Source organism: Epinephelus lanceolatus, chromosome 3 (assembly GCF_041903045.1).
Source record: "Epinephelus lanceolatus isolate andai-2023 chromosome 3, ASM4190304v1, whole genome shotgun sequence".
NCBI lineage: Eukaryota > Metazoa > Chordata > Actinopteri > Perciformes > Serranidae > Epinephelus > Epinephelus lanceolatus.
In genome coordinates, this window is record NC_135736.1 from 4,897,430 (window position 1) to 4,924,727 (window position 27,298).

The window sequence follows — 27,298 nt, forward strand, 5'->3', positions numbered from 1 at the left end:
GAATTATGAGAGAATCGCCGAAGGACTGACCAGCCGCGGCTTCCCTCGGAGCATGTCACTGTTTACGTCACACGCTGAGCTACACGTTTTGTTACTTGCTCACGCCCCCCATTGGCCTGAAAAAAGGCGCATTCTGTATGAACAAAAGTAGGCAGGCGGCATTTTGCTGCACTCCCTGATTTTGTTTTTATACTGCCAATGCTAAAAGAAGACTGATTGGGCTTTCCTGCAAATTTGCACAATTCCCATTTAAAAAGGGCTAATATCTCAAGAATACCTCAAGGGAATTTCTTTAAATTTGGCGCAAATGTCCACTTGGAGTCAACAACGAACTGGCTAGTTTTTTGTGGTCATACATCAAAGGTCAAGGTCACTGTGACCTCGCATTCATCTTGTTCTCATGAACGCATTAATTCAAGAACAGGGTAACAGCTTGAATCTGTGCTGATTATATTGATCTTCTGTGCTGCCAGGGGGAAGATGTGTGTGAAAATTCCATGTTTTCTGGATGTAAACTGTAAGAGAAAGCTGACTGGTGTGTTGAGGCATACAACCATGGGGCTGTAATTCTAGTTATTATTTTTTCCGTAGTTATGATTCAATTAAACTTCAAAGTAATATGTCATTATTGCTAAATCCACAGCTCATTACCCAGAATGTTTCATACAGAAGGTTACCAAATAATTACCAAACATGATGTCATGTCTAGGGTTTCCTCAAGAAATGGTTAGCAGAGGGGGCAAACTCTTCAAACCAGACAAGACAGGTCAAGCTGAGACGCTTTTATTTATTATAATTCTTTGATTGCAGTTATTCATCTGATTAACACAAAAGTAGTAAAGAAAAAACACAGGTGTACAATGAGTAAACTAACCTGATTTAGACCAGGTTGGATGAAACATGTGGGATTATTAAATTAACTAACTTTGATCTAATTTAGCTCCTCAGCGCGTGCAGTGATTTTTTTCCCCTCACCTGATTGTGACCAACAAAGCTGTTAGCCTTAAATTTTCCAAATCTGTAAAAACTTTTTGGACTTTTCCTTTTAATTGACATCATGACAGTAGGAAATCCAATGTCATCTCCAGGTGATGAGGTGATTTTAGGATGGATTTTTCCTTTAATGTTGCGGCCGGAGATGGGCAGGGTAAGCACTGCTGCAGAGAAAAGCACACACTCACAAGCTGAGTAATGGGGCTGTAGCAGCACTTACAGTATAGATTATCCCCTGTTGCCCACACTTAAGCTCTCTCCAGTACATTCATTCATTTACTTTGTCATCTATCATCTCCCCTTCTCCATATTCCTCTCTGTACAGTGTGTCTTTGCATTTCATGCATACTGAAGGTGCACAAAAGATTTTAATCACCTGCTTCTTTTATGAAACGAAATAAAAAGGTACTCTGTACAACTATCGAGTCAGACATAACACCTACACACTTTTGTAAAGGAACTGCGTAATATAATTTATACTTATTTAGTGTGGTATGTTCTAGTCTTACTCTTAACTTGCAGTTAACTCCTGTTCAGTGTTTTCATATAAATATTATGTTTTAGACAATGTTCTTGTATTAATCACACTGGTACAGATCACAGTGTATGTGAGTATGTGTGCAAAAATATTTATAAAACTGGAACTACTGCCTCACGGTTGTATGCCTCTATAAATCAGTCAACATAAATTTACAGTTTGCAAAGTTATTGATGAGTTTTAAACCACTGACAGACAATTAGCTGATTTCATTTGTGTTTTGTATTGACTTTGTATGCTTGTCTTACTTAGTGTTTGTCTGCTTTTTACAATGCTGTCTTTTGTGCCTGGTGAGCCGAAGACAAATTTCCACCCCTGGGGGACAAAAAGTTCTGTTCTGTTCCGTTCTGTTCTATCCATGTCTGTCCAGAGTTGCATGTCCTGTAGCCATGACAATGGACAATGCATCAAATAGGCTGTGGATATTGCCCGCAAAGCTACATATTCTAAAACATGGATGCTTCACACACACATCTTCACAGTTTCAAGGTGGACACCCAAGATTAGAGTCATCAGTTCAGTATCTGACCAAATATTTCCCCTTCTGTTACTGAGATATGTTGGGCTGTAGTCTCCTGGTCGACTAGTCGATTATTTGGTCGCTATGCTCTCATCCGACCAAATTCTCATGAGTCGAATAATCGCTGTGTTACTTTCATAAGGAGAAAAGTGCTACATCAACAGCTTTTCAGGATTAATCCATTATTTCCTGTGGCAGGGGGACAGGCTAAGTTACCTGTGAAAATGGGGGTGTTTTCAAAACACCCCCTTTGTTGACAGAAAGTTGGACTCGCCCACCCTCACGCTCAGCATCACGGTGACGCAGACCTCCTGTCTGTTTCTGTAAGCTGAAACCATTTCCCTCAGTGGAAACGAAGCTTGTATTTACTCGTATTTCACAGATAAGAAACAATTAATTGTGAAGACAGTAAAGCCTTTTAAGTCTTGTGTGTGATTTATCCCTCAGGGATTTATACTTCGGGATTTATCCTGGCTTCATATGAGCAGAGGAAATCTCCGCTCGTCGCTAGGCTAATTTGTTGATTAGCTAATTAGCCTATGGCTAAAATGCCATAGGCTGGCACTAATAACATTAGCATGTTGTATTTGCTTGGAAAACGTGTTTAGTATAAGACAGTTGTTTTGTCGGTGAATGTTGTGAGTTGTAATGAAGCCAAACTGTGTACCGTTCAACCTGATCTCACCGAAATACGTGAAATGACCACGACCTATTAACACCGCATTCCGTGGTGGCAGCACGTAATGGGTTGAAATTACGTGCTGCCACCACGAAAACAATGCCAATGTAAAGTCAATTAGGGTCCTCTCCCGTGGTGGACACACGGATTCCCTGATTCAATCACGTCACGTCAACCTCGTTTTCCTCAATGATATCTTTAACATTCCTGTATACACACAAAAACACGGAAGTGTCCTTGATAACTCAACAATATGACAGGTTAATGTCAAGGCCATAAAATAAAATAAATGTATTTTGCCAGCTTTTGATAGCGTAGGGCTTTAAGAGCATTGTGCTGTGGGCGGATGAGGCGTGTTCCACTACTGTTTTGTAGCTGCTGTCCGCCGTCTGTGGGCTTCATTCCATTTCAGATAGCCATCCGTCTGCCGTAACTTTATCCAAACGCCAGTAATAAATAAATAAATAAATAAGAAGATAAAAATAAGGCTGAGCACGGAAGAACCAGAGAGGAAACACCATCACATGGAGCCTTCTGCCCCTGGCAACCCGGCCACCCTCCACTCCACCAGGGGAGAGTGGACCCCAAGCCAGCGCCACAGAACCAGAGGCTGCCCCGCTGGTTATACGTCCGACCGTGGCAGCTGTCACACAAACCGCCGCTGAAAATTATACATTTTGATACAGGTAGGCTATATACATATTGCAAAACTCTGTAAAAGTACACCAAAGCATATTTTCGTTTCCAAATATTTATTTGAAAACGAAACCATTCATACGGTCAATATAAAACATTTTGTTAGTAATAAAAAACAAATGTAATCTCAATGTGACCACGCCAGCCGGCGGGACTGCGGCTGAACCACTTCCAATGTTCATTCATTCATTCATTCATTCATTCATTCATTCAATTGCATGTTCAATGTGTGTGTGTGTGTGTGTGTCAGAGAGGAGTATCAATAAAAAAAAGTAATTATTTCGGTTTTTATTTCTTTTATTCTTCCGTTTTTTTTAATTAAAATGCGTAATATAGCCAACAATATTATAGACCAAATGTTAATCTAATTATTATTGTAGAATGTATTTAGCAAATCACCACTCTCAACTGGAGACAGCAGCAAAAAAAATAAAAAAAATAAAAAAAAAAATAAAAAAAAGCCATTATAAAAAGCTGACAAATAGTGTTAATTAATTGATGTGAGACACTAAAGAGGTTGTCTCCTATAGTCTAATTTTTTTTTTTTTTTATCATAACTTCTCGGAAATTACTCAAAAGTAGAACATGCTAAAAGTAAATACAATAATAGGCTAAATAGTATCTAAGCAATAATAAAGTGTCTAAACAATAATAAATATTATCTAAGTTATCTATTAGGCCATTCCACTCTGTAAATAGATATTAACATTTCAATATGATTTTAATATTATTTTTGCTTATTTCATTATTGTTATTATTGGTTTTACTTTTTAGTAGTATTGTATTGTCTGAGGATGACTCATTTTAGTAACTATCTACAGTAAAAAAGATAAAAACAAGCAAAGAAACAAACAAAACTCATTTTATACACGGGGCCTTCAAAGTGCTCTCTGAAACTACACCTGGCATGGCTTGTGTCCAAAAAATGAAAAAATCTAAACTTTGTCGTAGAGCTAAACCAAATACATCATTGGAAAGGTCTCAACCTGGAGAGTAACATATGTCAGTATGAAGATTCTACATGGCTCCTGCTTTCAGCCATTGACCTTTGAACCTTGACCTCAGTGCATGTTTGAGGGCTTATAACTCAGCAACTAAAGGGGGTACAGACATGGGACCAACTGTTATAGAGAGCTCTTGACCTCAGCTATCATGTGAGTGTAGTCAACAACTGAGGGTGCTGTCAGATATGGATAAAATTAATTTTCACCCAATTTTCACTGATTTCACAAATGTGTTTACCATCCCCTTAAAGTCCACAGTGTACTCTCAATTCAGTATTTACAACTTCCAAATCTGGGAAAAACACTTAGTTTTTTAAAAAACTACAATTCCCTGGGACCGCGCCATGCAGTTTGATACATATCAGCAACATAGTTGTAGTTCTTCTGATTTGCAAAGTAGGGCTCTAAATAGGGTTGTAAAAAGATATATCTACTGAATATATCTAATATCAAGTAAAGCCGAACTAGTTATTACACTCCACCTAGATGAACTATGGTAAGAAAAAGTAAAGATGTCGGCTAATTTTTGATATTTTAGCTAATACACTAGAAACGGCGTTTTTGGGACAGTAGGTTCGTTTGCGACATGTAAAATAGGGTTGTAAAAAGCTAGATCTACTGAATAAATCTGATATCTAGTAAAGCCGAAGTAGTTATTACACTGCACCTAGATGGACTATGTTAAGAAAAAAAGCAAGGATATTGGCTAATCGTAGTTATTTTAGATAGTACTCTAAAAACGGCGTTTTTGGGACGGTAGGTTTTTTGCGGCTTGTTGTAAAACAGGGTCATAAAAAGATACATCTACAGAGAATATCAAATGTCTAGTAAAGCTTAACTAGTAATGACACTGCACCTAGATGAAATATGTTAAGAAAAAGTAGGCATGATGGTTCATTTCAGATATTTTAGCAAGTTCTCTAGAAATGGCGTTTTTGTGATTGAATATTTGAATAGGCTATAACAAATATCTAGAACAGCCGAACTATCACGTTATTATCATTATTATTATTGGTGGGAAATTATAACAGGGGAATGTATTTGCCGTTTTAATATCAAGAACACTTCCGCGTTTATGTGTATACAGGAATGTTAAAGATATCATTGAGGAAAACGAGGTTGACGTGACGTGACTGAATCAGGGAATCCGTGTGTCCACCACGGGAGAGGACCCTAATTGACTTTACATTGGCATTGTTTTCGTGGTGGCAGCACGTAATTTCAACCCATTACGTGCTGCCACCACGGAATGCGGTGTTAAGAGGTCGTGGTCATTTCACGTATTTCTGTGAGATCAGGTTGGTACCGTTGCCTTTGTTAGATGCTGCTGTGTCCCTGGCTTCATATGAGAAGAGGAAAAGATCGCTAGACGCTAGGCTAATTTATACAATGTAAAGGCACAAATTTATCGTTGAGTCCATGCAGACATTTGTGCCAAATTTGAAGAAAGTCCCTCAAAGCCCTTTTGAGATATCACATTCACAAGAATGAGATGGACAACCCAAAACAGCAAAGGCTATTGCCGACGCGGAGACATAAAAACAATGAGCTGTGTAGGCTGTTCCTGTACTAGCCATGTCAACTAGTGATATAATCAATCTCCTCACATATTGACAGGACTTTGAGATCTCCACATTTTCAGACAAACAAACCATATTTGTATTTTGACAGAAATCTGAGATCTCAGTCTGTTATCTTTAAATATGCATCATACACTATCAAAGTTAATTATATATTGTAGCTTTCTCATGGTAGGTCGCTTATTTAACCAAGTACAGCTAATAAATGCCATAGATAAAGTAATGCAACACAGATTACATTTTTATCAATGACAAAATGTTTCAATGAGAGGTAGTGTATCTGAAAATGCATTAACTGATTTGCAGTCTAGTGGGTGTATTATGGAATTATGACGTTCTGTTTTTCCATCCATCCATCCTTTTTCATCCACCTATCTGGAGCCGGGTCACGGGGGCAGCAGGCCGAGCAAAGCACCCCAGACATCCCTCTCCCTGGCAACGCTTTCCAGCACCTCCTGGAGGACCCCAAGGTGTTCCCAGGCCAGACAAGATATGTAATCCCTCCAGCGTGTCTAGGTCTGCCCTGGGGCCTCCTACCAGCGGGACGTGTCCGGGACACCTCCAGCGGGAGGTGCCCAGGAGGCATCCTAGTCAGATGCCCGAACCACCTCAACTGACCCCTTTCGACACGAAGGAGCAGCGACTCTACTCCGAGCTCCCTCCGGATGTCCGAGCTCCTCACCCTATCTCTAAGGCTGAGCCCAGCCACCCCACGGAGGAAACTCATTTCCGCCACTTGCATCCACGATCTCATTCTTTCGGTCACTACCCAGAGTTCATGACCATAGGTGAGGGTTGGGACGCAGATGGACCAGTAAATTGAAAGCTTTGCTTTCCAGCTCAGCTCTCTCTTCACTCTCTCTATTTGACAAAGTAAATTAGTAGTATACAGACATATTTTTGTAGCAGGCACAGTTGAGTATAGCATATGCTGAAAAATTACTCAATTACTTAATTCACAACTTTTGTGTAATGCTCTGTATGCACACACACAGACACACAGAGCAGGCAAATGGGATTACAGAGTGTGTCTGCAGGCTGTGACTGGGAGTTAGTGCGTCACTCCTGCTGAGCCAGATTAGACTGAGCCTCACCTCAACCTCATAGGTCTGTTTAGGGTACCAGACTGGCTAAAACTGTAACACAGACACCGTTTATCTGTTGTTCATTACTCACTTCCCCCTCACTGTCTGCCTGTCTCACTCTCACGCTCTCTAAATCCTTTAATCTTGTCATCTTTCTTTTTGTGTACACATACAAACTATATGTGTGTAATATTTGTAATTATCGGCTATGAAAGATGGACACACACACACACACACACACACACACACCTGCTCTCTGCCCTGTGTATCAGGGCTCCATGAAGGCGCCGGTTACAGTCCTGCTCTGCTTTCTCTCCATCCATCGTTCTGCTGAAGAGGACCAGTGTGACGTGTCTTCATCTCCTGAAGGCACACACAGCATCACGATTAAGAGTTAAGGTACACTGTGGGGTACTTCAGATTGTTGTGGTGTGAATCACAGAGTCAGAATCATTTTGCATATTCATAAATTGTCCGACTGATGTATTATACACAAACAAATAGATAAAGAGACAGACAGACAAATGCACAGACAAAAGCAGGAGTATCAGTGTTAGTATTATCAATGTACTATCATACCATCGATGACAGCTTCATGCACCACGCATCATTTTCATCTAAAAGGAACGGAAAGCTATAAAGAGAAAAGTGAACAATGAAGGGGAGCCTCCCTCTCCATTCACGTGCTAATCAAACAACTCTGTAATCATCACAGGGAGAGAGAGGAGGGAGAGAAAAGAGTGTGAGGAAGCAAAGAAAGGGAAACAAGGACGGATGAGAGGAGGAAGCACAGAGGAGGAGGAGGATGAACAGAGGAAGAAGAGAATAAATAAGTAGAGGGGAAAAGACAAGACCAGACACGGTGAAAAAGATGCACTTTGTCATCAGAGCAAATGACAGACAGACACAGACTACGGCAGAGAGAAAGGCCAGAAAAGAGGAAATGCAGGAGTGAGGAGAAGGAGGATGACAGCGAAGTGAATCGAGGGAGGAGAAGTATGGAGAGACAGATGAGGCGAAAAAAGACAGCAGGGCTCCATCGCAACGGGATGGGCCTGCCTGGGCTGCTTGTGCTGTTTGCGGAGTCCCACTTGCCCCTGCTCTGCTCCAAACACCATCCATATTTAATGAGGCCCTTACAAAGCCCTGAGAAAAGAGATGCTGGGAACTCTCCCCCAGCCCCCCTCCCCCAAATCTCACTTCTCGGTACTTCTCTCTTTCATAATTCTTTCTTTTGTTTTCTTTTCTGATTATATCTCTTTGGATAATTCTTTAGTTATTTTAAGAGATTGATTGTTTCCTGCAGCTCCTCTGCATCTTCAACTCCTTCCTAAGTACTACAGGGCGTTAAGCAAGCTCACAACACTAAACTATAAGCTCAGCTTGTGGTTGGAAATGGAGTGTTAATTTTAGTTCTGTGCATTTCAAACACAAGGACTTCTTCTCCATTTAGAAGGGCTAGGCGCAATCTCTCAGTTCTCTCAGTCATAAAGAAACAGCATACATGTGTGCTGCCATTCTCTTTCTCTTTCTTGTAGCCACTCACATTCAAAAACAAATCGAGGCACATGCTTTTTGTGACTGTGTACTGTATGGGTGGGTCTATGTGCAACAAAGTGGTTGATGTTATTAGTGTATGTATGTTTTTATTATGTGAGTGAATGGTCGGAGTTTGTGTGTGTGTTTTTGTGTGTGTGTGCGTGTATGTGTGTGTGTGTGTGTTAGTCAGAGTGCTGCGTGCATCAATAATGTATCTAGATAATGCAGCCGCTTCACTCTACCAGGAACAACTAACAGGCATACTGACGCACAGAAGAGGACAGAGAATGAGGAGGAAAGACAGACAGACAGAAAGAGAGAGAGAGAGACATAGAGCCAGAGAGAGAGAGTTCATTTTGGCCGGCCCATCACTCACACACACACACACACACACACACACAGAGGATATGAAAATATATATTTACGTGTTTTATTTTATTCATATGTATTTTATGAAAAGTATCTATTTTATTTGATTTTGATTAATTTTCATAACACTGTTATTGTGTATTTTGTGTTTGTATTTTATGCTTTTGCAATAATGTTTTTTTGAAAACCTTCATGCCAATAAAGCTTTTAAATTTGAATTTGAGAGAGAGAGAGAGAGAGACAGACAGACAGACAGGCAGACAGACAGACAGACAGGCAGACAGAGAGAAAACACATGGAGGTAGAAAGGAGGGATAAGTAAGGAAAATGTGAGTGATACAAAAATGGAGCAAGAAGGTAAGGGTATGATCAGTGGGGAAACCTAAACACCATGTGTCACACATAAGTGTCAAATACTGTTTGGGATCTGTCATCAGTCTTTTAAAGGGCAGAATCTAGAATATGGAGAATCTAACCGAGCTAAAGATGTGTAGCTTCTCCATATTGACAAAAGTTAAAACGTGAACTCAAGTGAGTAGCCAACATCTCGGTTTTATAGATCCAAAGAACTTCTATAAAAATGAACTGCTTGGCAACCAGACCAGGCATCTAATTGAGACAGGCCTGTATTTGTCAAAATGTGACTGGGAGTTTAACAGGGACTAGGCTTTTAATTGAAGTTTTTGTCATGGTGATGTTTGTTTTGGTGTTTGGTTTGGTTTTGTGTTTGGGGTTGTTCTGTGTTCTTTTTCCCCTCACTCTTTCTGTTTTTTCTCCCTGGCAGTGTGTGGGCAGCTGAGGGTGTGGCTGGCTGAGCAGGGCCTTCACTATGAGGCACACCTGGGGCTCATCAGTAATCACTCCTGCCATAAAAGCCTGGTCAAGACACCACTCCTATGCCAGATTATCCCGTTGCACTTGGTAACTATGAATCCCTGATGATTCCCTTGTTCACCAGGGGGGTATTCCAGAAAGCGGGTTATGTGACTCTTCAGAGTAAGTTAACCCTGAGATGAGGGAAACTCTGAGTTATCCGTTCCAGAAAGAGAGGTAACTGAAACTCTGAGTCAGTCACCATGGTAACAGACTCTGTGAATATAACCTGCTCGCTGACAGGTTTTCTTCAATAAACCCTGAGTTTTTCTCTGTCTCCTCCCTCTTACACGCTGTTCCATTTCCTCATTCATTCAGTCCGTGTCAAAGCTTGTATCGAAGCGCATTCATTAGCGGAGATTTACCGTCTGTCACAGTCTAAATCCTTAGGACTGTCTTAAGTTACTGAATTTATGCACATCAATCATTTCTTTGGACATCAGTTTTTGTCTTTACATTCAAATATTACACAGCGAGAATTCACCCTCAGCTCAGAATCAAACCTCTGTCCTTTTTATATATATTATGTTTTATAACACTGTGCACAAGAATCAGACTGTCAGTCTGTTAGAGCAGCTCCCAAATGTTTATTGCACATAATGTGTAGGTCTAATTATTTAAATTTTAAAAATCGGTATGAAGCTTTAGACACGTAGTGTCAATGACTAATGATCTCTATCACTGATGTCATTGGTCGCACTGATGGAACATAATTCCTATAGCCTAATATTGGGGATTATATGTTCATATTTCTGAGTGAGCAATGGTGCAGCATTTCAGAGTCTTTAAATTTACTACATTTGTAGCTGAAACAAAGACACTGAATGCTGTTGAGTCAAGATACAAATAGATGTCCAACATTTTAAAATCTACTGTATTTTAACCTCAACATTTTTTCAAGTGCAAATCACCAAACATATTATTACTGGGTCAGACTGTGAGTTTACAGTCATGTCTTTGTCTTTGATCTATAGCCTAGCCTATATGTTTTAAATCTTCCTATTTTTCAATTGCTGCCTCCTGTGTTTTTCCCCATCAGATTAAATCTGAACAAATATATTATTGTATATAATTAATATAATGTAGCCTTAATGTATCTACAGCCTGATACACAGTCAGATTCCACCACTTTATCTTCATTAAGAATTATGTCTGATTAAGTCTGATAAATGACGAATAAACGGACAACACTGAATAGAACTTTTTTATTAACTTCATGGTTAACTTATTTACACTTTCCTAGCTCTGACTCAGGCTCTTCTTTTAAAGATAAACGTGCACCGTCTGCTACACATGCATTGATATCTCTACATCCACTGGTTTAAAATGGAGGTGCTGTCTTTCATTTACCTGTTGCCATGGTGAATCATGGAGTCGGAGCTCCATTGATGATGGAGTCGGAGCTCCATCATCAATGGAGCTCCGACTCCATTGATGATGGAGTCGGAGCTCCATCATCAATGGAGCTCCGACTCCATCATCAATGGAGTCGGAGCTCCATTGATGATGGCTTTTTTTTTTTTTTTGTAAATACAGTACAGGCCAAAAGTTTGGACACACCTTCTCATTCAATGCGTTTTCTTTATTTTCATGACTATTTACATTGTAGATTCTCACTGAAGGCATCAAAATTATGAATGAACACATGTGGAGTTATGTACTTAACAAAAAAAGGTGAAATAACTGAAAACATGTTTTATATTCTAGTTTCTTCAAAATAGCCACCCTTTGCTCTGATTACTGCTTTGCACACTCTCGGCATTCTCTCCATGAGCTTCAAGAGGTAGTCACCTGAAATGGTTTTCCAACAGTCTTGAAGGAGTTCCCAGAGGTGTTTAGCACTTGTTGGCCCCTTTGCCTTCACTCTGCGGTCCAGCTCACCCCAAACCATCTCGATTGGGTTCAGGTCCGGTGACTGTGGAGGCCAGGTCATCTGCCGCAGCACTCCATCACTCTCCTTCTTGGTCAAATAGCCCTTACACAGCCTGGAGGTGTGTTTGGGGTCATTGTCCTGTTGAAAAATAAATGATCGTCCAACTAAACGCAAACCGGATGGGATGGCATGTCGCTGCAGGATGCTGTGGTAGCCATGCTGGTTCAGTGTGCCTTCAATTTTGAATAAATCCCCAACAGTGTCACCAGCAAAACACCCCCACACCATCACACCTCCTCCTCCATGCTTCACAGTGGGAACCAGGCATGTGGAATCCATCCGTTCACCTTTTCGGCGTCTCACAAAGACACGGCGGTTGGAACCAAAGATCTCAAATTTGGACTCATCAGACCAAAGCACAGATTTCCACTGGTCTAATGTCCATTCCTTGTGTTTCTTGGCCCAAACAAATCTCTTCTGCTTGTTGCCTCTCCTTAGCAGTGGTTTCCTAGCAGCTATTTGACCATGAAGGCCTGATTGGCGCAGTCTCCTCTTAACAGTTGTTCTAGAGATGGGTCTGCTGCTAGAACTCTGTGTGGCATTCATCTGGTCTCTGATCTGAGCTGCTGTCAACTTGCGATTTCTGAGGCTGGTGACTCGGATGAACTTATCCTCAGAAGCAGAGGTGACTCTTGGTCTTCCTTTCCTGGGTCGGTCCTCATGTGTGCCAGTTTCGTTGTAGCGCTCGATGGTTTTTGCAACTCCACTTGGGGACACATTTAAAGTTTTTGCAATTTTCCGGACTGACTGACCTTCATTTCTTAAAGTAATGATGGCCACTCGTTTTTCTTTAGTTAGCTGATTGGTTCTTGCCATAATATGAATTTTAACAGTTGTCCAATAGGGCTGTTGGCTGTGTATTAACCTGACTTCTGCACAACACAACTGATGGTCCCAACCCCATTGATAAAGCAAGAAATTCCACTAATTAACCCTGATAAGGCACACCTGTGCGGTGGAAACCATTTCAGGTGACTACCTCTTGAAGCTCATGGAGAGAATGCCAAGAGTGTGCAAAGCAGTAATCAGAGCAAAGGGTGGCTATTTTGAAGAAACTAGAATATAAAACATGTTTTCAGTTATTTCACCTTTTTTTGTTAAGTACATAACTCCACATGTGTTCATTCATAGTTTTGATGCCTTCAGTGAGAATCTACAATGTAAATAGTCATGAAAATAAAGAAAACGCATTGAATGAGAAGGTGTGTCCAAACTTTTGGCCTGTACTGTATGTTTTATTGTTTTTTTTACAATTATTATCCCACAGAGATGAAAAATACAGAACAAATGCATATCACTTCAATTTACATATTCATCCCCAAAATGTAGAAGTGCATTGTTCAGCAGATATATTGACACAGTGAGTTCACCATTCCCATCCCCTCCCACCCACCCATAGGTTTACATGATATAAAGCACACTTGGGGAGTAAGAAAACATAAATAAAGAGAAAAAAGAAAAACAAAACAAACAAAGCAAAAGCAAAAACAACCTCACTGATAAAGATACAGACTGGAAATCAATAAAAATCAATAAATAAATAAATAAATAAATAATAAATAAATAAATTGATTGATTAAAAAAAAAGGGGTGGGGGGGGGGGGGTTCACTTCTGCGATCAATCGTGTGTGAGTTCCACCTTATTCATTGTTAAGGGGTCATAAAAGTCGAGAAAGGGCCTCCATATTTTGAAAAAAGATTGAGAGGATCCCTTGAGTGTGTATTTGATTTTTTCTAGCTTTAGGAAATACACAACATCATTGACCCAGTGAGAAAAGGATGGGGGAGCTTGTTGTTTCCATCTGAAAAGGATCAAACGCCTCGCAAGGAGTGTGGTAAAGGCTATTACGACATAGGCTTTTGCTGGTAAGGCAGCTCAAGATTCCTCTGGTATTAGCCCAAAGAGGGCACAGATCGAATCAGGATCCAACTGGGTTCCAAATATCTCACTAAAAGCTTTGAAAATACTTTTCCAAAAGGTGGAGAGGTTTGGACACCACCAGAACATGTGTACTAGGTCTGCTGGCTGTCCTCTACACCGGGGGCATAATGGATTAACATTCGGATAGATGTTTGCTAGCCTGGCCTTAGTAAAGTGAGCTCTATGTACCACTTTCAATTGGATTAGACCGTGCTTAGCAGACGTAGATGATGTGTGTATCAGATTTAAGATGGAGTCCCATTGATCGTCTTTAAAAACTACTCCAAGGTCAGAATCCCAGGCCTTCCTTAAGTTTTCAGTGGAGTGTGGGTTAATGCTCTGGATAAGATCATAGATCTGGGCTACCAGTCCTCTCCGGTCTGATTTCAGTTCAAGAATATATTCAATATGTGATTCTATGGGCTTATCCGGAAACGAAGTAAATGACTTTTGTACGAAGCTCCTAACCTGTAAGTAACGGAAGAAATGGTTCTTGGGCAAGTTGTAGTTGTAAATATGTCTTGTGTATATAAGTTACACATTGATTTGATCCCTTTGTTGAACCACAGACTGAATGCAGGATCAGTACAGGAGGGAGTGAACATGTGGTTTGCCAGATGAGAGGATAGAAGGTCCCTGTAGCCCAAAATGTTTTCTAAAATGAACCCAAATTCTTATGGTGTGATTAACGATTGTATTTGAACTCAAATTATTGCTAACAAGGGGCAAGGCCGCACAAATCACTGAGCCTAAGTGGTGTTGGCTTGATGAAAGCTCCAATTGCACCCAGTCTGCTTTAACTGTGATTGGTTTATCTTCAAACCAGTGAATTAATTTCTGGATGTTGCATGCCCAATAATAAAAAATAAAATTTGGCAACGCAAGCCGTCCTGAGCGTTTAGACCCTTGTAGGTGGGTCTTGCTAATACGACTAGGTTTATTCGCCCATATTAAAGAGACAATGGTTTTATCGAGTGCTTTAAAGAAAGTTTTTTTAATTAAAATTGGGATGTTTTGGAAAAGATATAAAAATTTTGGCAATACTATCATTTTAATAAGGTTAACACGTCCTGCTACTGACAATGGTAGAGAGGCCCGTCGGTTCATATCCTGTTTACATTTGTTAAGGACTGCCATAAAATTTTTCTTAAAGGTAGCAGGGAAAGAGCGAGTAACCTCAATTCCCAGATATTTAAGACCATTTTGGACCCTTTTAAAGGGGAAAAGATTAGAGGGAATTTCATCTGCCTTAGAGTTTAGGGGAAGAAGTTCGCTCTTTTGCAAATTCAACTTGTATCCGGAAATCTTTCCAAATTGATTCAGAGTCTCTAGAATGTAGGGGATTGATGAGGTTGGGTTGGAAACATATAAAAGCAGATCGTCTGCATAAAGAGATGTTTTAAACTCTAGGTCCTCCCGCTGTATACCTTTAAAGTCCTTACAGTGTCGCAGTGCAATCGCTAAGGGCTCAATGGCCAATGCAAACAAGAGAGGGGACAGGGGACATCCCTGTCTCGTCCCCCGTCCGAGAGGGAAGTAACCAGACTGAGTATTATTGGAGATCACAGATTCCAGGGGGGAAGAGTAAAGCAATCTAATCCAGGCTATGAATCCCTCTTTAAAGCCAAACTTTTGAAGAGTGAAGAATAAATAGTCCCACTCGACCCGGTCAAAGGCCTTTTCAGCGTCAAGCGAAATTACTACCTCAGGGCATGTTGACCGGGCCGAGTGGACAACGTTGAATAGCTTTCTCAAATTTGAGTAAGAGTGCCGGCCCTGAGTGAATCCCGTTTGATTGGGCGAAATAATATCGGGGATCACACTCTCTAGGCGCTTAGCCAATACTTTGGATAATATTTTAAAGTCCACATTTAGCAAAGAAATGGGACGATATGATGCACAAAAGAGTGGATCTTTATCTTTCTTCGCCAGTAGTGAGATTGAGGCTTGTCTCAGTGTCAAGGGAAGAGTACCCAGAGAGAGCGCCTCTTTGAACATAGCTTGGAGAATTGGTGCTAGAAGATGGGCAAACTTTTTATAGAATTGGCATGTGAACCCATCAGGGCCGGGCGACTTATTATTTTGCATAGATTTAACAGCTATAATAATTTCAGAAGCCAAAATGTCTGCACGCAATTTAGTATTTTGGTCCTCTGACACACTAGGAATAGTCAGGTTTTCAAAGAAATTACATGGGAGATCAGAGTCCCCGCTGCATTCCGATGTATAAAGGTCAGAGTAGAATTGAAAAAAAGCTTTATTTATGTCGTCATGATCTGTTAAAATCTCTCCTGTGTGTGACTGGATCTTTGTAATGGAGCACGCAGCCGCTGCCTGACGAGCTTGTAGAGCTAGTAGACTACTCGCTTTGTCACCAAATTCGTAGACATTATGCCTGGCTTTCATAATAAGGCGTGTTGCCTCATCAGTGGTTAAAAGGTCAAATTCAGTTTGCAATCTCAAGCGGTCCTTGTAAAGATCCGGAGTCTGGCTTTGAGCATATTTCGAGTCAATATCTAGTATTCGTTGGGGGATTTCATGTAATTTGGAATTTTTTTCTCTTTTAAGTGTAGAGGAGTAAGCTATGATTTGTCCACGGATGTATACTTTAAGAGTCTCCCATAATGTGGCAAATGAGATCTCGGGGGAGGTGTTTGTCTCCAGGAAAAGTTCAATTTGGGATGAAATAAACTCTACAAATTTCTCGTCCGATAGTAGAAGAGGGCTGAGTCTCCAGATTATGTTTGGGGGAGGGCGATTTGGGAGATCCAGGTCAAATTGGATGGCACTGTGATCTGATATAACAATACTGGAATATGAGCAAGTCTTAACCTTGGGTAGAAGCCTGTTATCAAGAAGAAAATAATCTATACAGGTATAGGTATGATGTACATTTGAGAAAAAGGAATAACTTCTAGTGTGGGGAAACTGAAACCTCCAAACATCCGAAAGGCCACATTGACACATAAAATCACTCACAACTCCTGCTGACCTAGAAAGACTCTGAGGGTTTGTTGATGACCTGTCCAAGGTGACATCCAATACAAGATTGAAGTCCCCTCCTATTATGAGATATCCATTATCAATCTTGGGTATCGTCAGAAATAGTTTTTCAAAAAAATGATTATCATCACAGTTTGGTGCATACAAGTTCACTAAAATTACAGGGTTGGCAAAGAGCTGTCCAACAACAATGACGTACCGCCCGTTAGGATCACTAATTACTTCTTGAGAGTGAAAAGAAATATTTTTGTTTATTAATATATCTGTCCCTCTTGCTTTTGCATTAAATGTGGAAATACACTTGACCAACCCAGCTTCGTTTGAGGCCAGCAACACTGGCATTACATAGGTGGGTTTCTTGTAAAAATGCTACATCTACCTTCAGTTGTTGCAAGTGAGACATAACTTTTTGTCTTTTAACTGGGTTATTGACCCCTTTAACATTCCAGGATATGAATTTGGTGGGGTTATCAGTTACCTTATTGTGATGGCTACCCATGCTGGTTTAGGAGAGTAAATAGGTGATAGGTAGTAGGACAGGATAGTTTGGAGACAGCAAGATGGTGTCCTGTCTGAAAAGTGTGCCGCAGCAGAGAACACTGGGGGAGGGAGGGGGAGAAGTTAATGCTAAGAAAAGAAAAAAGAGAAAAAAAGGAGAAAAAGAAACGAAAGGAAAAAATAAATAAATAACGAAAAGTGATACTCCAATCACGTGTACATAAGCCTGTAAAACCTATCTTTTGGCTTGTGCCGTTACACACTTTGTGCTTTGTTTTACCCTGCACTTCAAACTCTGTCATTATGTAAATCTTTCTTTCTTAAATACAGAGAAAAATGAATTGGAACGTGACGAATCTTTACTTCACAAGTATCCAAACAGTAGTATATTAATACAGTACCCTAGCCAGTGCACACATCAGTAAACAGTAATTCTACATATCAACAGCCTCAGCAGGAGGAAAAACTGCCATCAACGAGCAATAACAATAATGGTGAGTGTCATATCATTAAGACATAAGAGCATAGCCATGACAGCTCTTTAAATAGTTTCTGACCATTTAAGTTGTTTTTAAATCTTCAAACAATGGACAAAACAATGATTTTTTTTACAAATGGCCCAGCAAGAACAACAAAGAGAAAAAAGAAAAAAATATATAATAATAATAATAATAATAATAATAAATAAATAAATAAATAAAATAAATAAAAAAGGAACTGGGGCAATAAAAGAGATAAACCCTTAAACTTATAAACTAAGGTAGTTGACTCTATAAATCAAAATGTCAATCCCTTAAAACATTCAATGTGAGCCCTTGGATGTCTATGAAGGTTATGATGGCTTTTTATTGTCAGCTTAACTCAGAGTGAACATACTCAGAGTTGACTGAACTAACTCAAATCAGATACTCTGGAACCGGTAACTCAGAGTTTCCCATCTCAGGGTAAATCAACTCAGAGTACAGGGTCAGACTCAGAATTTGTTGAACCTCCTACCTGGAATACCCCTCAGGGCTTCTTGTGAGCTTCTTTGAGTTTTTGTTATTTAGAGTATGGACTGACCAGAGTTTTTTCCTGTGTATAGTTTTCCAGTGTGCCTTGCCTGCAGTGTCCAGTGCTACTTTTTTTCTGGTGCTCAACCTCTGTGGATTTCCTGGACAATTTGCAACCTCACCTGCAACACCAGTCAGCCCTCAGCCACCACCTCCAGTCTCTTGCCTTTTTTCTTTGAGACAGTATTCTTTCAATAAACACCCCAAGAACTGTCCTTGCCTCCGTTGCTGCATTTTTAGGATCCAAACACCAAAACTTAAAACCTTACAGTTTTACACACACACACACACAGACACACACACACACACACACACATATACATATATAAACAAGTCAACACAGGGGACTCCTAGATAATGTCATAATATCAGAGGGTTAGGGTATGGATGGTTTATGTTTTCAGCTAAATACAGTACCCAAAACATGCATCAGCTGTTATAAAGAGTCACAAAGTAAGAATTCCAGTATTGAGCTAAAAACACAGTATAGCATCTGTTTGGATGAAACACACCAATCATACACACGTTCCTCTGTTTGGGTTTCTGAACAAGGTATGCCACATCTGCTCACTTTAAGGATTTAGGCTTGCTTATCAGGATACTTACATGAAAATAAAGCTACAAGCAATACAACGCAGCACAGTAGTCTGTGCTATTTTTTTTAATTAATTAATTAATTTTTACCTGTCTTTGCTGTCATTGGGTCTGCTTGTGTCTAGTTGAACAATAGCAAACAAACAGAAACCATCAGAAATCTCAGATTTCTGTCTGAGTTGCCTTACATATAAATTCCACTTCTTCTGGGAAAGACCTTCGGTTTTCAAATGTTTACATTTGACCGCAAATGTAAAAGTGGTATTACTGGGTAAATCACCCAGCCTCTGTTAGCCTCTTTCACACTGCATGTATGACTTAATGCTCTCGCTCACCTCATGCAGTAAGCATTATACAAACAATTTTTCTCTTATTCTTGTCTGTATCCAAGATTTTGTTGGCACTCATTAATTTTTGGGATTCACCAGTGTTTTCTTTTTTTTTCTCTTTTCTTACAGAAAATAATATTTTACGAGTGCTCGAGAGCACTCTTGCCAAGATAAGAAAAAAAAACTCTCATTTTCACAGTCCACTAATTGTTCAAAACGAGGAAATACAAGTTTCAAATTTGAGGAATATAACAAAATGCAGATTATTTTGTTTTAGAGTAGGCTAATCATAATTAGGGGTGGGGAAAAAAATCGATTTCTAGATGCATCGAGATTCTGTCTTGAACGATGCGAGCATCAATGTGGAAAACCATTCACGCTATTGACATAATTCCAACGGATTCTGAAAGCTGAGAAGCGGAGCTTTCTAGTGATATACGTATATACATTACGGTAAAGACATCATTACCTGTGGAGAAAGGGAGGGAAGTGAGCACAGCAGGAGGAGAGTGACAGCTGACGAGAAGAGAGCAAGTTTGAGTGATTTAGTGGTGTTTTAGTGGAGTTTTGGTGGTGTTTTCTTTGTAAATAATATTTAGTGTTGTAAATAATAGTATTTGTGGTTTTTTGAGAGCTTTTGAGTTTTTTTTATGCCGTGTTTCTGAGTGTTTTTTTGTTGTGTTTTTACCATAGTTCATAGTTTTGCCACCATTTGTCTTTTTTTTTAACAATAGTTCGTGTTTTAATAGTTCATAGATAGTTATAGTCAGTTATAGTTTTGTAAATACTGGAGGAGAAATGTCGAGGAGGTCGACGAGGGATTGAGATTTGTGGATGAGGAGGATGGACCGGTGGAGTGTAGTAATCTCAACCACAGTAAGTAATACAGTTTGTATGCACTGGATATGTATTCCCAACTTTATTACAATAATGTTTTTCAATATCTAGTGTAAATTTTCTTATTGGCTGGTTTTATAATCGAGAATCATTTTATAATCGAAATCGTTGCCTTCAGAATCGGAATTGAATCTAATCGTGAGGCGCCTAGAGATCCCACCCCTAATCATAATGATTGTATCATTAAGACTAGCATAGCAGAAAGACTACTATACTTGGTCCATAAATCCCAATCTTTCAATTTCAGTTACTGTGTCCCTCTGCTGACCAGTGGAGGAAAGTAACTACATACATTTACTCAAGTGCTGTACTTAAGTACAACTCTGATGTACTTCTGCTGTACTTGATTATCTTAATCTCATGTCACTTTCTGCTTCTACATCACACCACTTCAGAATAGAAATATTGTACTTTTTTATTGCTCTTATTTATTGATTTTTATGCTCAATGACTGCGTTCATAAACACACATAATGCTTCCTGATGCACTATATCAGCAGTCATTAAACATTATAGATGTCACTTACAATGAATTATAAGTGTCTTATGGATGCTCCTGACAAGTTAGAAACTAGAGGTTGACTAATGGGGCTTTTAATGCATTATGATTACCGATACTCACCTGTACATGCCTCAACAATCAACTGTAGTAAGTACTCATAGTATGTTATAATAGTCCATGCAGTATCATAAGTTATCATGGTAAGTGTCAAGTAAAGTGAAGTATGATGTATAATAATGCATGCTTCATCATAACGTTTCATTGTTGGTGTTAATGCATTTTCATTAAAAAATGTCATATAAGTGATTAATGTCTATCATAAACTAGAATACTTTGAAAATAATTTTAAAAGACTAAAGTCTGACACCCTCTCACATCTAAAGACAATGTGTCACAAAGTCAGAGAGGTTTTACAGAAGAAGATTTTGCAAAGACCTTGCAGAGTCACTATTTGCAAGATTGTTAGCTTTAAAAATAAAGAAAAAGTGGACAGACATTGTTGCACCCCATAAAATCCCAGGGAGTATGCTATATAATAAAGCTAGCTAGCTAACTAACCATTTTTCACCACTTCGAACACGGCTGCTTGTAAGCTAACAGCCCAGGAGCTAACCGTACATTTCAACTGAAGAGTTCTTGCTTTAGTCATAAATGATAACACAATATAATTTCTGAAGCTAGCAGCTGAAACATACAGTCAGCTTGTAGGCTACTAGCAAACATTCCAGTAGCTAACATTTGCTTGCAAGTAGCCCTACAGTGGTTAGCCAGTTAGCTATCATATCCACCTTATTTTCAAACGCGGAAATAGTAGTGACCAACTTCCGTTTTTTTGTGCGTGACTTCCGGTCAGCCGCTTTCCCTCATGCTTTCCCTTACCGGAGCTAACGGTGCAAGCTAATTTTTTTTCAATTTTCAGTTGTTTATGTTAGTCAATCAGTTAGTTAGTTAGTCTGTGTATTTTGTATAGATAACTGTGTCCACGTTTCCGTTATAACGGAAATTTATTCCCTCTAAACGCGAATAAATCGCACGTCAATCATAAACTATGAACCAAAAAAGCACAATCTATCCCTAGTGAGACAAACTGCTTGATCCCCGTCTCCAGTGTACCAGCAGAGAACCTGCAGAACCGAATCAGTGAAAAAACACACCGGGCTACACAGCCTCTCTACCTGAGCAGCTGAAGCTGCGGCTCGCACCCTCGACACACAGACAGTGCTTCTGCATGCCAGCCAAATGTGTGCGCAACTGTGAGAAATAAATATGTGAGGTGTACGCTGCTTTTCTATCTTTTTTTCCCTTTTCTTTCTTTCTCTCTGTCAGCGACATACACTCCTAACACAGGACGGGTTGTTTTAACTGACTGAGTTGATCATTAAGCCATAGTGATGCGCGGATCGGCTCTGATAGCACCTGAATCAGCATGTACGCATCAACTACCCAGCCGTTACAACATGATTGAGCTAGCAAAGCAGTTTTGTGTTGCTATGTGTGGTATTTATTCAGTTTTGGGAAATCACGATGTCTAGAAAGTATCAGTGGCTGCAGCTGACAGGGACAGCTAACGTTAACACTAGCAGCAAAGCTAACATCAGGATCATCATCCGTTAAAAGCCTCCCGTTGTCGGATACGACATGAAACTATTCCAGTTAGCTCAATCATGTTGTAACTAAGACATCCGCTGGAGAAAATATTTTTTTCACGGGCCACTTTGTGAGTTTAGTGAGTTATTACAGACACGGCTAACGGCTAACAGCTAACGGTTAGCCCAGCTAATCTACGATAACCATGTTATTAATTACACACAGAGAAAATACTAATGTTTGTTCAGTCATTGTGTTTAAAGACTTTACAAACATCAGATTAGTCTAAACGATGATATAGTGACGTGAAAAATGTGATATATACATAAACTCAGCAAGGTAAACAACAAGGCGATTCACATTTACACAGTGGTAAGAGTGCTGGACCGGAAGTGTCGCACAAAAAAACGGAAGCTGGCTGCGTTCTGTTTTGCCTCCGTGTTTCCGTGAAAAATAAGGTGGATAGAATACTTTCTGGGGATTTCGGAGGCTGCAGCAATGTCTGTCCACTTCTTTCATTCTCCACTCTCTCATTTGACATGTCCTCACAACACTCCTGTTGACAGCCCCCCTTTGTCCTTCTTTCCCACATTCTCAGACAAATGTAGCTAAATATGCAGCTTGAAACAGTTCAAACAACTGAGGAGGAAAACTGGGAATGTGTATGAGCCGTAGTAGTACCGGTCAATCACAGCAAAATAAGGCAGGACCAAGTGGAATATGCTCTGATATAATGCTGACTGGCAATGCCACTGAAATGACTGTGTCATATATTTTGGACTGTGGAAGAGGAGTTGTGGAGTGAACAGGAAAGCCTTTCTGAGTGGACAAAATTTGCTGCAGCCCTCAAAATCCCCTGTAAGTATGCTGTAGCTAGCAAACTAACCACCATAGAGGTCATTTGCAAGCTAACGTTAGCTACTGGAATGTTTGCTATTAGCCTACAAGCTAACCACATGTTTTAACTAAAGATTAACTGTTACTAATACTAACTTAAAAATTCCCATCATGTAACCATTTACAGGAGTGAAGCCAGAAATCCTCAGCTAAAAAGTATGGTTTGCTTGTAGACTAATAGCAAACATTCAAGTAGCTAACATTAGCTTACAAGTAGGCAAACCTTGTTTGGGATGGGGACAGTGGTTAGCTAACGTTAGTTAGGTAAGGGATAATGTATAATGAGCTGGTGAATACTGGGAAAATAACTCCTGACAGGGATATATTCCCCTGAAGGGAGTTATTTTCCCAGTATTCACCAGATCATTATACATTATCCCGCTTATTACATGGCTAATTATCAGTTAAATAAATAATGTTGTCTGCCTCCGCGAAGTGCATTAGACCTGACCAGATTCGACAACTTTTGGTGAAAGTTTTGTACTCACCCAGGCTTAGTGGACTGAACCGAGGCATAAAACTCACATAAAATGTCATTAAGCATGACTGCCGAGTGTGTCTTCAAATCCGTGTTCTATTGTTTTTGGCAGAGAAAGTCCGTCAGTATAGTAGTAGTAGTAGTAGCCTACAGTACAGTATAGTACAGTAGCCCATTTTGTTGTCTTTTTTGTATTTATCTCATCTTTCTCCTCCTCCTCTATCACTTGAAGCTCTTCGGGTGTCAGTTCCTTGTGCCGTGTTTCGCTTGATTTTTTTCTTTCCTTCTCCATTTCTTTTTCTTCAGCGGCATCCCATTCCTCTAAATCCTTGGAGCTACTCTCCAAATAAGTTAAAAGAAATGTTAAAATCAGCCATTTCTGTTTGTTTTTTCCCTCAGAAGTTGTTTGACAGCTGCAGTGTTGCAGGGCAGCGTCCCTAGCAACGCTGGGCTACATAGCAACGGTGTCATTACACAGTAATATCAGACCGCTGAATCCCGATGAATGTCTGATGAAGGTCTAGTACCGAAACGTAACAAATAAATTATATATTGCAAGTTAGACAGTGTGCGGGAGTCCTTTTGCAACTTTTTGGTCTTCTCTCTCCAACGCACCTGTCTTGTTTAATAGATGTGCGAAGTGTTTCCTTTGTTCTAGACTTTAGTCTTCTATAATTATTTTCAAAGGATTCTACTTTATGATAGACATTAATCATGTATGATGCCTTCTAGATTTTTTTTAAATGCATGAAAATGCATCATACTCTACTTAGCACCAACAATGAAACGTTATGATGAAGCATGCATTATTATACATACAGATATCTATATAGATATAGATACATCAATATGTAGTTCACGTAACGCGATTACTTACAATACTGCATGGACTGTTACAACATACTATGAGTACTTACTACAGCTGATTGTCAAAGTGTGTATGAGTGAATATAGGTGTTCATAATGCATCATAAGCTCCATCAGTCAACCTCCAGTTTATAACTTGTCAGGAGCATCCATAAGACACTTATAATTCATTGTAAGTCACATCTATAATGTTTTATGACTGCTGAAATAGTGCATCAGGTAGCATTACGTGTGTTTATGAGCGCAGTCATATAGCATTATAAATGCATTACAATTCCCCATGAATGGCCTTATAATGGATTATAGATGTGGTCTTCATAGAAAGTGTAGTCAAATATACAACTGCAGCTGAAACGATTAGTCAGCTGATAAAAAAGAGGCAGCTATTTTAATAATAATTTAAGTCATTCTTAATGCAAAAACATTTCATGGTTCCAACATCTCAAATATAAGGACTTGCTGCTTTTCCTTTTAATTATTTTAATGATACTAACATTTTAAATAAATTTTTCTGCATTGAGTACTTAATTCTGTAAGAAATTTTCCTGAGTGTGCTTACATTCTTTTACTTAAAAAGTATTTCACTGCTGAAATGTTGGTCACAAAAAGACACAAATACTTTTGAAACTGGTGCTGCATGACCAAAGAAAACAGAAAAAGGACTGTGGCATTTGCTTAAGGTAGAGAACCTACAACTACCAGAATGCATTGCGCCGCACTGGACCACTAAACGCTTCCGTTGGTGGCTGACGTAGTCAAACTCCTCCATTTGACACAATAGCGGCTGGCTGGTAACAAACAATCTTATATTACAGTTTAACAGTAACTTAAACATGTTTCTGAAAAAAGTTATGATACAAAGCTGGTTGAAAATCTCTCTAAGTAATTTTTATTGCAGGACTAAAGTAACAGAGTATTTTTACAATGTAGCATCACAGAAATCTCCTCTGGTGTCCAAGCGCTGAAAACTTTTGTTAATCAGCAAAAATCATCTGTTAATCTGTACACTCATATTACATATTGAACATTATCTTTATTTCATTCTTCTGTCTCCTGATTAAAATGTGTTCCAGCAAATTTGATAAAACTGTAGGTTTATTTAACCCTATGGGCCCTAGGCGTTTTTTGGGGTATTTTTACTGCCTTTACTTCTAAGCTCATATCACAGTCATTATAAAGGCTACATACACATGCTATATCTTGTTTTTTTCAGGACAATGTGGGCTATCCAGATTTGCCATCATTTCATGTCCTTCTATGTGCCTGTATTTTATATTCATTTTTATATCAATGAAAAAAACAAATCCATGTGACTAAATTCTTACATTTTGACATGTATCTCACCATCACAAGTTGGAAAAAGACATATTCTGCCATATATGAAGAGGGGAGACTCTCTGGAATCTGGCAATATAAGAACCATGATGCTGGGACATTCTGTCACTTCACAGCTGTCCAAAACATGTGGTTTGTGCCAGGCGGACATGATTGCCAGTATTTTTTCATTATTGCAAGAAATTCCATTGACTCATTCACAAGTCAAAAATGTGTTTTATCTGAAAGAAACATGCAATATTTACATCTAAGATCATAGAAAAATAGTCAACCAAGTGCAATGATGTCCTCCAAGATAATATTTGCCACTTTGTTTGCAGTAAACAAAATTTGTTGTTGTTTTTCAGTTTCAGTTATATATTGGGGGGCATTTTGGGCATTGGGGGGGAACACATATCCCCCTCAATGTATATGGTGACTACGGCCCTGTCAGCATGCATAATTAGGCTACAGTTTTCTGGGTGCGCAAAGGTGAAGTGGCTGGTCTTGTCATACAAAGTTTGATGGAGTGTCAACTGGACAATATGAAGATATTTTCATCTTGAAAGCCGGACTACAAGTGTGGATAGACAGGGAGAAACACACGCAAGCCTAAGACGTGGTAAGATACGATATTCCTCACTATATGAAGTGACTGATAACAAGATCTGTATAATTGGTTGTAAAGAAATTCGTCGGTTTTTATTTTGTAGACACTTGATCTGTATTTATAGCGTGATGGGATGACAGCACAATGATGTGTGTGGTGTCAGTGGAAAGCTCTGCTCCTGCGCTTTCATGTGATATGTGTGGCATTTCTGTGCGAGCCTGCGTTCGCGAGTAATCCATCCAAGAGCAATGTGTGTGCAGAGCTGTATGAAAGCTCTGTTATTCATGATTTTAGTGTAAGTTTATCATTTTTTTTCGCTGTGAAAACATTGGACTACTGGCAAGTGCTTGGCCTTGTAGGAAAGCTACAATTTTCGCTGTTTCACGTGATATGCGTGGTGTCTTGCTATGACGCAAGGTCGCGGAGAAAATCAATAGAGAAGAACAGGTGTGAATTTGGACACACAATGTGTCGTTTGGGCCCATAGGGTTAACAGTATGTTGTTTGAGGTATGTATTTCAGGGGGGTATTTCAGGTAGGAGGTTCAACAAACTCTGAGTCTAATCCTGAACTCTGAGTTGACTTACCCTGAGATGGGAAGCTCCAGAACATCTGATTTGAATTAGTTCAATCAACTTTGAGTAGGTACACCTTGAGTTAAACGCGTGCACAACCACAATAAAAAGCCATCATCAATGGAGCCCCAATACCTCGATTCAACATGGCATCCGGAGAGAAAAAGCTTATTTTCTTATTTTACACTTGTGGAATTGGAGGTGCTCATGAATGCCTGCAGCAAATATGAGCATATATTTCATAAATAAAGTAACACCACTAAAGCTGCCAAGGAGAGAGAGCAGCATGGGAGAAAACTGCTGCCCGAATCAACGCCCAAGTTTAAATGCACTAGTCCATTTATTTAACATTTAACCACACTAAAT

The 27,298-nt window shown here is 39.5% G+C and overlaps 1 protein-coding gene across 1 annotated transcript in view; it reads right to left on the minus strand.

Moving 5' to 3' along the window:
- Positions 1 to 27,298, minus strand: part of frmpd1a (FERM and PDZ domain containing 1a) — a 79,692-nt gene that overhangs the window by 43,836 nt on the left and 8,558 nt on the right. Inside the window, exon 2 of the mRNA XM_033625214.2 lies at positions 7,345 to 7,458. The gene's annotated coding sequence lies outside the window, so the exon portion shown is untranslated. The remainder of the gene's footprint in view (positions 1 to 7,344; positions 7,459 to 27,298) is intronic.